Raw genomic sequence first — 13,429 nt, forward strand, 5'->3', positions numbered from 1 at the left:
ACCTCCAGTCTTTGATAGTTTTTCAATATTTCCTTGTTTTTCATGGCCTTGCCATAGTTTTGAAGAGTATTACTTACTCATAAACTTTAAAAATTAAACTTTTTTGGCATAAATGTAAATTCACATGCAGTTAAAAAAAATACAAACAAAACCCCTGTACCTTTTTTACCCAGTTTCTGCTAATGGTAATATTGTGCAAAACTATAGTGCAGGTGTTATCGGGATATTGGCTTTGATATAGTCAAGAAGCAAGAGTTCAGTTATCGGGATCCCTCACGTTGCCCTTTTATAACCACATCCACTTTCCCTTCCTTTCTCTCCCTTGACTCTTGTCAACTACCAATCTGTTGTCCATTTCTATAATTTTATCCTTTCAATAATGTCATGTAAATGGAACCATACGGGGCACCAGGGTGGCTCAGTCAGTTAAGCATCCAACTCGGTTTCAGCTCAGATCATGATTTCATGGTGTGTGAGTTCAAGCCCATGTCAGGCTCTGTGCTGATGGTGCAGAGCCTGCTTGGAATTCAGTCTGTCTCTCTCTCTCTCTCTCATTCTCTCTTGCTCTCTCTCCCCCTCCTGCATATCCTCTCAAAATAAATAAACTCAAAGAAACAATTATATATATATATATATGTATGTGTATATATATATATATGTCATATATATATATATGACATATATATATATGTCATATATATATATATACATATGACTTGGGAGATTGATTGTTTTTTCATTCAGCAAAATACCCTGGAGATTTATATAACTTACATATATCAGTAGTTTGTTCCTTTTTGTTGCCCAGTAATATTCCATGGTACAGATATACCACTTTATTTAAATATCCGACCATTGAAGGACATCTTTTCCTACTTATGATTAAAATGACTATTGGGGCGCCTGGTGGCTCAGTCGGTTAAGTGTCTAACTTTGGGTCAGGTCATGATTTCGCCGTTCCTGAGTTCAAGCCCCACATCAGGCTCTGTGCTGACAGCTCAGAGACTGAAATCTTCTTGGGATTCTATGTCTCCCTCTCTCTCTGTCCCTCCCCTGCTTGCACTCTGTCTCTCTCTCTCCTTCAAAATAAATAAACACTAAAATATTAAAAAAAATGGCTATGAAGATTTGTGTACACATTTTTCTGTGAACATGAGTTTTCATTTTCTAGGATAAAGGCCTAGTGGAGTTGCTGGGTTGTATAGTAGTGGAATATTTATTTTTATATAAATTTTTAAAGTGTTTCCAGAGTATATAGATAATTTTAAATTTCCACCAGCAATGTATGAATTATTGGTGTTGTTGTTTTTTATTTTAGATACCCTGATAGTCATGTAGTAGTAACTCATTACGGTTTTAAATTGCATTTCCCTGTTAGCTTATGGTATTGACCATCTCTTCATCTGCACATACGTTTCAGTGAAATATTTCTTTGTATCTTTTGCCTCTTTTCTAATTGAAGAATTATTATTATTATTATTATTATTATTTTAACGTTTTTATTTATTTTTGGGACAGAGAGAGACAGAGCATGAACGGGGGAGGGGCAGAGAGAGAGGGAGACACAGAATCGGAAACAGGCTCCAGGCTCCGAGCCATCGGCCCAGAGCCTGACGCGGGGCTTGAACTCACGGACCGCGAGATCGTGACCTGGCTGAAGTCAGACGCTTAACCGACTGCGCCACCCAGGCGCCCCTATTATTATTTTAATGTTGAGTTTTGAAAGTCCTTTCAGATATGGTTTGCAAATACTTTCTCCCAGTCTGTAGATTGTCTTTTTATTTCCTTCACATGGACTTTCACAAAGCAAAAGCTTTTAATTTTGATTCAGTCTTATTTACCAGTTTTCATTTTATGGATTATGCTTTTGTTGTTAAGACTAAGAAGTCTTTGCCCAGCCCTAGATACTAAAGATGTTCTCTTATGTGTTTGTTTTTTCCTAAAGGGTTTATAGTTTTATGATGCTATTGAATCTGTTTTGTATATTAGGTAGAGCATCATTTCTAGGCCTATGGATATCTACTTCCTCTAACATCATTTCTTGAAAAATCCATCCTTCCTCCATTGTGTTGTTTTTGCACTTTTGTCAAAACTTGTTGAGCATATTTGTGTGAATCCATTTCTGAGGTTTCTGTTCCACTGATCTTTTTGTCTATCCTTCCTCCAATACCATTCTGTTATGATTATTGTAGCTAACTAAACCTTACTATACTTAGCCATAGATTTTTAAAGACATACATAAAGCAAAAACTATCTTAATTTTATTTTTTAAAGACATACATAAAGCAAAAACTATCAGATCTAAATGAAAGGCAAATGATTTTTACTAACTATAAATCTGGAAGTGAGAATGAGGTATCATGGAAAGAGTTCTGGACATAAATCCAGGTCCAGTTTCTGGCTTTCTTATTTCCTTGCTTGTGATTTTCATCATTTCACTTAAACTCTGTGGTCTTTGTTTCCTAAAAACATACCTCACCCAGATGTTGCAAGACTGAAAGAAAGTAAGATAAATTAAGAAAGCAGTTTTCAGACATTTAAAAAAATATTTATTTATTTTTGAGAGATAGAGGTAAAGAGAGAGGGAGAGAAAGAGAATCCCAAGCAGGTTCTGCCCTGTCAGTGCAGAGCCTGGCGTGGGGCTCCATCTCATAACCCTGAGATCATGACCTAAGCTGAAATCAAGAGTCTCATGCTTAACGGACTGAGCCACCCACACACTCCTCAAACTTTTTGATCTCCATGTTTCTTTGCATTCTTAAAAAATATCAGGCCCCCAAAGAGCTTTTGTTTATATGGTTTATATATATTGATATTCTCCACATTAAAAATAAGAGGGCACCTGAGTGGCTCAGTTGGTTAAGCATCTGACTTGGGCTCAGATTATGATCTCACAGTTTGTGAGTTTGAGCCCTGCATTGGGCTCTGTGCTAACATCTCAGAGCCTGGAGCCTGCTTTGGGTCCTGTGTCTCCCTCTCTCTCTGCCCTTCCCCTGCTCATGCTCTGTCTCTCTCTGTTTCTCAAAAATAAATAAATGTTAGAAAAAAATTTTAAAAATAAGAAATATTGGAAAATATTTATAATTTAAGACAATAATACAGTAATTATATGTTAAGTAACAATTTTTATGAAAAATAGTTTTCTTTTCCAAAGCAAAAATAATTATTCAAAAGAGTGTTTTTTTTCTTTAAAGTTTATTTATTTTGTGAGAAAGCACAAACAGGGGAGGGGCAAAAAGAGGGAGAGAGAGAATCCCAAGCAGGCTCTGGCCCCATTTGGGGCTCAAACCCACAAACTGTGAGATCATGACCTGACCTGAAACCAAGAGTTGGCCTCTTAACTGACTGAGCCACCCAGGCACCCCAAGAGTGGGTTTTTTTTTGTAAATATCTTTGCGAATTGTTAAATGTCTGATTTAATAACACAAGACATTTCAATTCTCATAGCTGCTTCAACATTCAGTCTTTTCAATATGTTTTGATTTAAGTATTTGACAAAATTCTAGCATCATGCAGTTAGATAAATGGATATGCCTCATCAATTCCACCATGAAAGTCTGCAAGTGGCATCTTCTAAAAGGTTAGATGCATTATAGCATCTGATAAGCATATCAGTGAAAAATTTTCACTCGTTTACAATAAAATAGATTGGCCAATTTTTTTACTTTGAATAAATTTTTTATCCTTTCCTGATTTTGTCATCTGTCTGTTGGCCATTTGGAAAATACTGGTTCACTAAGCTATGAAGATCTTCCAAACTTAGACACATTTCACTATATTCTTTCAAGAGATCTCATTTGTTAGTATCACCATTGATCTCATCAATATTCTTTAAGTATTAAGATACTGTTAAACTCATAGTAGTGGATAAAGTTTTCCAAAATTCTTTCTTTTAGTCTCAAGTTTTATCATTGGCATAAAATACGGTCAGTTTTCTTTGAAATGATGGAGTCACTTCATTAAATTTGGAGAAAAATCAGCTAAATATCCAGTCTCTCACCACCGTTTGTATGTTAGTCTTTCTTTCAAATAAAGTTGCACTTGGCTAGTTCATCTTATAATTCAGTCTCGCAAGTGCTGTTCCTAGAGATACCAGCCTACTTTGGTATGCAGCAAAAGTGCTTCATGAATACCTGCTATTTTATCATGCAGAACACTATAAGATGTGCATTTAAAAAAAGAGTTGATCTTTTTTTAGTGAAAAAGTGAAAAGTGAAACTGGAATTCTCTTTTTAATTTTTTAAAAAAATGTTTATTGTAGTTTTAAGAGGGAGAGAGAATGAGAGTGTGCACATGCTCACTGTGGTAGGGGGAGGGAGAGAGAAAGAAACAGAGGATCTGAAGTGGGCTCTGTGCTGACAGTAGAGAGCCTGATGCAGGGCTTGAACTCACCAACTGCGAGATCAGGACCTGAGCCAAAGTTGCAAGCTTAACTGAACCACCCAGGTGCCTCCCCCCACCCATTTTTTAAAAATTTTCATTAAAAGTGTGTCGTGGTGAAAAAAATTCCAACATTTACAGTTTAGTACTGATGTCAATTCATATTAAGGGCCCAGCAGTTTCACCAACCATTGCTTTTGCATCATCGGTGCAAGTGTCCATGTAGTAGAAAAAGATAGGCAATGTCTTAGTGATACTATGTAAGTCATTTTGACATTGTGTAGCCTCCCAAAGAGGGGTCCATGTCCATTCTGTGAAAACTGCTGAAGTAAAGCATTATATAAAACTGGAACACTCTGTTGGTGTTTGTAGTAGGATTAGGATTTGATTAAGGTAGGATTTGAATTTACTTCATATCAGAAGGTTTTGTTTATTAAACGATTGTCCCAAGTATATGGTAGGTTCTGCAGGATCAAAATCCAAGGACTGGTGAGGTGTAGGGTGTGACCAAGATTCACAGAGATCTCCTGTTAAAATGAGCTATAGCTTTCATTATTTTAATTTCCTTAGAGAATGGTCTTAGTTTATACTCTGAACATTCGCCTATTGTTTTATCCACTCCCGTGTTGTGTCCCTATAATTCGCCAGACTGTTGAGGGTATAAACAAACAGAATAAGTCCTATCTAGCTGTGGTGGCATCAGGTGGGTCACACCACCTTTCTGGAGTTGTGGGCAGGGGGATAGTCAGAAAAAGAGTCCAGAGAAAATGAAGACTCTACAACCAGGTCTTGAAGAGTATGGTGAGAGAGAGTGAGGGGTGGAGCGGGGTAGCAGGACTTCTTCCTGGAGGGTGGCATTCATGACTCTGTGCTAATGCACCAGGGGTCAAAAGCACCCAATGAATGATTAAATTGCATCGAATCAAACGCAATACCAGGATTTAAGTTACAAATAATGCAATTCAAGAATGAATAAAACTTTTAAAATGGCAGTTTAACAACATCTTATATATAAATATAAAATCTCCTTGTCTTGATATTATCAGGTAGGTGTTCTCAGAATTTGAAGACATGAAATGAAGTATTTCTTTGGGATGCTATGCCTTGGAAAATAAAAGTACCTCAAGCCTCTCTGTAGGTTTCCCCACCAGTACTATAATTCAAATGATAGGCTTCCTTTCTCTTGTTGTTTTTAATAAACCAGGAGTTTACATAGTAAACTGAGTATTACATAGAATCGACTCCCTTTAGATTAAAAATATTTTTCTTACAAGTGTAAAGTGAACTTCATTTAGCCAGGTTTTACTTTTTTCACTTATTTGTTTAAATTTAGGGATGTAACTCTTACAGTTAAGAGAATATTGCTAATTAGTTGCATAATATACATATAGTCACCGTACACATAGAAGCTTTAGGTGCTAATTAAGATAAATTGGGAAAACAACTAAGGGGGAATAGAGTTTTACTTGTGTGTGAATTTAAAGTAGGAAGAGAATTGCTGGAAGAAAAAATTATAATGAATTAATCTAAAAGTTACTATGCCCGCATTGCAAAGACTTGTCTGTTAGCATCATAGCATAATAATGTGCTTAAAAATGTAAATGTGAGGGGCCCCTGGGTGGCTCAGTCGGTTGAGCATCCTACTTCCGATCAGGTCATGATCTTACAGTTTGTGGGTTCTAGCCCCGCATCAGGCTCTGTGCTGACACCTTGCTCAGAGCCTGCCGCCTGCTTCAGATTCTGTGTCTCCTCTCTCTCTCTGCCCCTCCCCAACTCATCATCTGTCTCTGTCTCTCAAAAATAAATAAATGTTAAACAATTTTTTTTTAAATGTAAATGTGAATGCCTTGCAAAAGAAAAAGTGAAAAACCAGGGTCTATCATCATTGTGAAGGTTAGCTTAAGTTTTAACTTACTTGGGAAAATAAAATCAGCAGGGATACATGTAGGAAAGTTCTGCCCTTCAGCTGAAGCTGAAACAATGTGGATTAACATAGACTTCTCTACTGTAAATTATTTATTCATTCAACAAACATTTAATGAGTACCAAATATGTGCTAGGCCTTGATATTCAAGGGACAGAACAACAAATAAAGTGCATTCAGTCTGTAGCCTCAGGACCCTTCCCCTATTAGCTCATGAATCTTTTCTCTTCCAAATTGCCCCAGAATTATTTAAATGTAAATACTTAAAACTACTTAAAAATCAACTGCACTCATCTAGTCTTTCTCTGTTTTTAAACTCTTTTGCTCACATATATTCAAAAAGAATGTGCTCAGCGACACACACATACACACAAAATCACATGTACACAGAAAAGGTACATGTGTACACACTTGTACATTTTTATGTTGGTATCTAAAATGTTTAGTTATAACTTTGAACGTTACAAATGACATGATTTCTGTTCATTGTATGTACATTTTAAAATAAACCATAACATCATTGATTTGAATGTAACCAGTGAAATCTAAAAACTGTGGTGATTTGATACTCAGGATAAGCCATTTAAAAATACAAATGTGGGAGGGGGGCTGGGTGGTTTAGTCAGTTTAAGAATCCAACCTCAGCTCAGGCCATAATCTCATGGCTCATGGGTTTGAGCTCCATATCAGGCTCTGTGCTGACAGCTCAGAGCCTGGAGCCTACTTCAGGTTCAGTGTCCCCCCTTCTCTCTGACCCTCTCCTGCTCATGCTCGCTCTCTCTCTCTCTCTCTCTCTCTCTCTCTCTCAAATATACATCAACATTAAAAAAAATGAATGTTGTAAAATAAATACATAAATAAAATAAAAATACAGACGTGGGGCACCTGAGTGGCTTGGTTGCTTAAATGTCCCCCTCTTGATTTTGGCTCAGGTCATTATCTCACTGTCATGGGATTGAGCCCCAAATTGGGCTCCATGCTGGGTGTGGAGCCTGCTTAGAATTCTCTCTCTCCCTTTCTGTCTGCTGCTCCCCTGCTTGGTCTCTCTCTCTCAAAATAAATAAGCTTAAAAAAATGTTACAAATACAAATGCAGCAGAGCCTGGCTGGCTTGGTTAAGTGTCTGACTTCGGCTCAGGTCATGATCTCATAGTTTGTGAGTTGGAGCCCCGTGTCAGACTCTGTGCTGACAGTTCCAAGCCTGGATCTTGCTTTGGATTCTGTGTCTCCCTCTCTCTCTGCCCCTCTCTTGCTAATCCTCTGTCTCTGTCTCTCTTTCAAAAAATAAACACTAAAAAACAAAATTAAAAAAAATACAAATCCAATTTTCATTAAAAGTCACAAAATTAACATCATTCCCAGTTACTCTTGAATGTGTATTTTCATTCTACTCCCTTCAAAAAACTTTATCCTATATGTTGTTTTTAATCTATTTAATGTTTCTAAAACAAAGAAAAATGCAGATAAATTGTGCATGTATATGTGTGTGTGTGTGTGTGTATACACACACACACACACACACATATACATATTTCACACACACACACACACACACACACACACACACACACACACATATACATATTTCTCCTGTGATTAAAAAATTATTTTGGGGGCGCCTGGGTGGCTCAGTCGGTTAAGCGTCCGACTTGGGCTCAGGTCATGATCCCACGGTCCGTGAGTTCAAACCCCACGTTCAGCTCTGTGCTGACAGCTCAGAGCCTGGAGCTTGCTTCGGATTCTGTGTCTCCCTCTCTCTCAGCCCCTTCCCTGCTGATGCTCTGTCTCTCTCTGTCTCAAAAATAAATAAAACATTAAAAAAAATTAAAAAATTATTTTGGATTAAGATATTCTCATAAATATTTTAGCATTAAATTTATCAAAAGATAAAATAGTATAGATTATGAAATATAATTGTTGCACATGTAAAATAATTTATTAGAAATGCCAGCTTTTTATAAGCTGGATGAAGCTCTGTTTTTCTATTATTTATAAACCTATGGCTAAATATTACTTAATGTTAAAATTGAGATGTTAGCAAAAGATTTATATATCCCTTTTTTTCCCTGCATTTCAATTTTATAAATGCAAGAGTTATGAAATACTGTTTACATAAATAAAAAGATCGGCTGGAAAAAGTTCTGTTATTCCAATGACACTGCACTTGATCTTAGCCAAAAGGCCGAGAAGCGATGTTATTCCAATGACACTAAATTCTTTGAACTATTTCAGATTATTTTTTTTAAATAAATCACATGATGAACAATGGGAAGTAATTTTAATGGCCAGCCGGTCACCTGATAGAATATTCCTTCAATTTTGAGAGCATTATGGCAAGACCAGTTCGACCCTCCGTGATTCGAGAGGCTTGTGTTGTTTGAACAGACTGGCTGCTCTCAGAATCAGCTAAGCATTCACTACAGAACCCCAGGGCCCCATATTCTCCTTTACCTGCCTATGGCTCTTACCACTGTTCATCAGGGTCAGATTATTTAAGAGTTACTAGCAGCATCAGGGATGAACCTCTACAACGCTGAAAAAGAAAATGAATCCTGGGTCTTTGTTAAATGCATTTTTATTAGAACCAGGACACTTTTAGAGAAAGTGGGAATTTAATGAAGGGCTCTGAGACATCCTGTGGTGGTTCTGTCTTGTCCGACACGGGAAGTCTGTGCAGACTTAAAGGTGTATACACCGAAGCTAGGAATCATGCATGGAATCGCGGCTCGTCCACTCGCTGGGTTGGTGTCTTCTGACAAGTTGCTTATTCTCTCTGAGCCTCAGTGTCCTCATCAGTAAAGTGAAGGTAATATGCACCTAGTAGAGAATGTGAGGATAAGATGACATAACAGTTCTGAGCACTTTGTACAGTAACTGACCATACAAGGCACCCAGAGAGCACCAGCTGCTCTCTCCCTCTCTCCAACAGCAACCTCTCAGAGCAGGTTAAGCTGAGGAAGATTGATTTAAGTGAAAGAGAAACTCAACTGCTATAAACAAAAATGTGCAGACTTTTCTGTACAGTGTCAAATAGAGCAGATGACATGCCTAAGGATTTATACATAGAAATAATAAATGCTAGGGTAGTGGCACCTGGGTGGCTCAGTCGGTTGAGTGTCCAACTTCGGCTCAGGTCATGATCTCAAGGTCTGTGAGTTCGAGCCCCATGTCGGGCTCTGTGAAGACAGCTTAGAGCCTGGAGTCTGCTTCGGATTCTGTGCTCTGTCTCTCTCTCTCTGTCAAAATGAATAAACTTTAAAAAAATTTAAAATTAAAAAAAAATAAATGCTAGGGGACATGAAAAGTTCTGTGCAAGATTTCTATGAGATCGGATGCCTTGGTGATGGAGTTATGTTGCTGGTCACGAGAAGGTAATTCTTCTCTCTACCCATCTTTACCAGTGCATTTTGAAGTCAAACAACACCTCCTTCAAATGTGAATACAGAGCCTCAGAGTTTTGAGGGAATCTTACTAATTCCATCTCCATATACAAAATTTCCTTTTACAGCAAGTTACCCTTCCTTAAACTCTGAAGGTGACAAAGTGTGGCAGCTCAAAATAAAATCTTAATCTTGTCGCTGTAAAAAGTGCTTCTCACCTGCAGTGGTCTCTCACTCAGACCAAGTCTCAACCTCTTGCACATGACAGCACTTCAGATATTCACAACCTTCATATTTGATAGTGCCCTTGAAATTTAAACTTGCGCATTCTGAATAGAGCTCAGAAGTTTTAAAAATTGAGCCTATTTTTTAAAGACTTCAGCTATCAATAATTATCATTTAAAGTTGTCATATGTTGAAACCATTTGGGATGAGTCTCCGATCATTTAAAATGTATCTTCATAGACAAAGGGTCTTTTTAACATTTTCCAAGTAATCTATTTGAAAATGCAGTTTTGCTGGACTCTTATTCTGTGGACACCAGAAGTACTATTTCTTTCAATCTGTAAGAAAATTAGAACAAACTGAGAGTTTTTGCCCCAATATTGACCAGTTTACTAGAGATGAAATTATTCATTTACTGTCCTCTTGAGCAGGATTATTAGGGAAAATATGCTAAACCTAGAGGAAAAATCAGCATATCTAAGTATTTTTATTATGTTTATAGGGCGAGTTTGGTGGGAATAGGTCTTTACAAGCAATCTAAAAGAACTTCCATTTTTATTTCGGAAAAATAAAATGTTTTATGTGTTTGAATTTACTGCTAAATTGCACCACTGTAATATAAAACTTACTCTGGATGCTTAATTCAGCAAACAATTATTGAGCATTTCTTCTCTGTATAATAGAGTGCTGCTAATAATGGAGAACACAGTGTTGAAAAACAGCATCATCAACTTCCTCACAAATCTATTGTGAGTGAAATTTACATAATAATAGCTATTATTGATTAGTTTTATGCCAAGCCATGTGTTCAGCATTTGGATTTTTAAATGTATTCCTTACAACAACCCCATTTATTAGATATTATTATCTCCACTTATTAGATAAAGAAACAACATCTTTGGAAAATAAGAATCAGGCTAGGAAAGTCCTATAAAACATAGAGTTTAAGAAAGGAGGGGAAATAGATTCACAAGACTCCTAAGACTGAAGTACATTTCAACAAGAGTTTAGAGCTTATTCTTCAAGATATTTTGGAGAACTCTGAAACGGAAGCAGTAATAAAACAATAATAAAGTTTAAGGAAACTTTATATCTTTTTTTAAAAAACAGAAAGTTTAGAAATACAAAGTTGTAAGACTTTGCAGGCAAAGCATTTAACAAAATATGGTATCCTAACATCTAAGATGGCAAACTGATGTGGAAGCCACAGGTGGAATGATAACTTGATAATGTTAAGAAACATGCAGATTCTCCAGGGGTTAAGAATTTGGGTTCTGTATTCAGAATCTTAATTGTATTTCCTACTGTACTCAGTTTGTCTGTAAAATTGTCATAGCCTCTTGAATAGTTGTAATACATCTGTCCTGGATTTTACTAAGAATCAAAACATGGGAGCTATTATTTTGGATGAAATAATTGACAACAACCTAGAAGTCGTTACCTAGTGGTATACTGTGCCCTCTAATCTCAGCCATGTTCTTCTGGACATTTGCATTATTGACTTGGATACTGGCAGAGATAAAATATTGGTGAAATTTGGAAAGATTCAAATCTCTGAGATCTCACTTAAAAATATTAAACATAATGATAACAATAACAATGAAAGGATAATATATCGTTTGCTGAGTCCCTATTATATGTCAGATACTTCTTATATATTATCTGTAACCATTACAGTAACCTAGAAGGGTTAGCATTATTATTGTCCTTTTACATATGAAGGACTTGAGGCACAGAGAGGTCAAGGAACTGACCTTCAGTTACACAGCCTTAGCAGTCTAGGGGTACAAAGGCAGATCTATCTCACAGAGAAGCTCAAACCCTTCTGTTACATTCTGTTGTCTCTAATGAGATGACATTTCTTACAGATAAGTTAAAAATTTATTTTAGGTTAAAACATATTGTGCTTGAATATGAATAGAATAAGGTATCTGTGGTTTCCTAAAGCTCTCATTAAAAAAATCATAAAGACTAGGGCATCTGGGTAGCTCAGTCAGTTAAACGTCTGACTTCAGCTCAGGTCATGATCTCGCGGTTCATGGGTTTGAGTCCCACATCAGGCTCTGTGTTCGCAGCTCAGAGCCTGGAACCTGCTTTGGATCCTGTGTCTGCCTCTCCCTCTGCCCCTCCCTCGCTTGGCCTCTTTTTCTGTCTCTCAAAAATAAATAAATATAAAAAATAAAATATGTATAAAAATCATAAAGACTTTAACTTACTGTAAATTAAGTCTCAATTAGTAATAGTATGGTGGTGTTTTCGTGATAACCACTGTAGGCTCTAGGAATGATAAAGATGTATCCTGTGAAGATCTGTCTACCATAGAGCTGGGGGCATGGGAGACAATAAATGGTGGTGGTAGTGCTCCTGCTGAAGATAATTCTTTTTGTTATTCTTTTTTATCATTTATTCATTTTTGAAAGTCAGAGAGAAACAGAGCGCAAATGGGGGAGGGGCAGAGAGAGAGGGAGACACAGAAACAGAAGCGGGCTCCAGGCTCCAAGCTGTCAGTCAGCACAGAGCCCGACGTGGGACTCGAACTCACGGACCATGAGATCACGACCTGAGCTGAAGTCAGCCGCTTAACCAACTGAGCCACCTAGGCGCCCCTGAAGATGATGATTCTTAAACTGAGCAGCCCTCCCTAGTATAATTGTATTGCATTTTGGATTCAGGGGCTCTCATATAAGAAGGGCCAAATAAACTGGTAAATATCTCAGAGCAGAGTGACTAGATAGGTTTCAAGTCTAAGCCACATAAGGTTAAAGGAACCAGAGATATTTGACTTAAAGGAGAATTAATGGCCCTTTTGTATGTTACTTTTCCTCTTGAAAATTCATGTACATTTATATACATTATATTATACATACTCATACACACATGTACACACACATCAGAAGTATGTATAGAATTATGTATAGTGTTTGGCAGTTTAAGGTTATGGAGGAAAGCAATAAATCACTAAAATGTCAGTCTTGCACAGCAATCCTTTCTGTATCGTAAAACCAAAAGATATTCTTTTTGAATTCCTGGTGAACCTCGTGTATAATTTCAAAACCTCAGCTGGCACAAAGGTAACCTAATACTGTGAAGTTTACAAAACAAGAATGCATTTATCATTGGAACAAAAGAATGAATACATACTATAGGCAGTGGTTATGACTGCATTTTGTAAAGCACAGAAATAATTTTATGACAACTCCTAGATTTCATTTGATGTGTAATACATCTGGGTCCAACAGCATTGACTCAATAAATTGTTCTTCAGAGACAGATCATCAGTGACCTTGTAATCTGCCCCTACTGCAAGAAATGGCAGTCTTCACCTATCAGGGATTTTACCCTGATAAGGGTAAAATTAATTTACCCTTTATCTATTAATTTACCCTTTATCTATTAATTAATAGATAATTAATATTATCTATGCCCATGTGCCCCCAAGTAATATGGAGGTCTTTGGGGAGGAGGCAAGTGAAAGCAAAAGGCTGCTGAGTTAAGACCAGCTGTATTTAACTTTCTCCTTA

General features: G+C 37.0%; 1 protein-coding gene and 1 pseudogene across 5 annotated transcripts in view; one reads left to right on the plus strand and one right to left on the minus strand.

The window, feature by feature from the left end:
• Positions 1-13,429, plus strand: part of GRM5 (glutamate metabotropic receptor 5) — a 524,773-nt gene that overhangs the window by 77,803 nt on the left and 433,541 nt on the right. The gene's annotated exons all lie outside the window — the stretch shown is intronic.
• On the minus strand, positions 8,333-8,497 carry LOC111556880 (annotated as a pseudogene).

This window comes from Felis catus, chromosome D1 (genome assembly GCF_018350175.1).
Source record: "Felis catus isolate Fca126 chromosome D1, F.catus_Fca126_mat1.0, whole genome shotgun sequence".
Taxonomy (NCBI): domain Eukaryota; kingdom Metazoa; phylum Chordata; class Mammalia; order Carnivora; family Felidae; genus Felis; species Felis catus.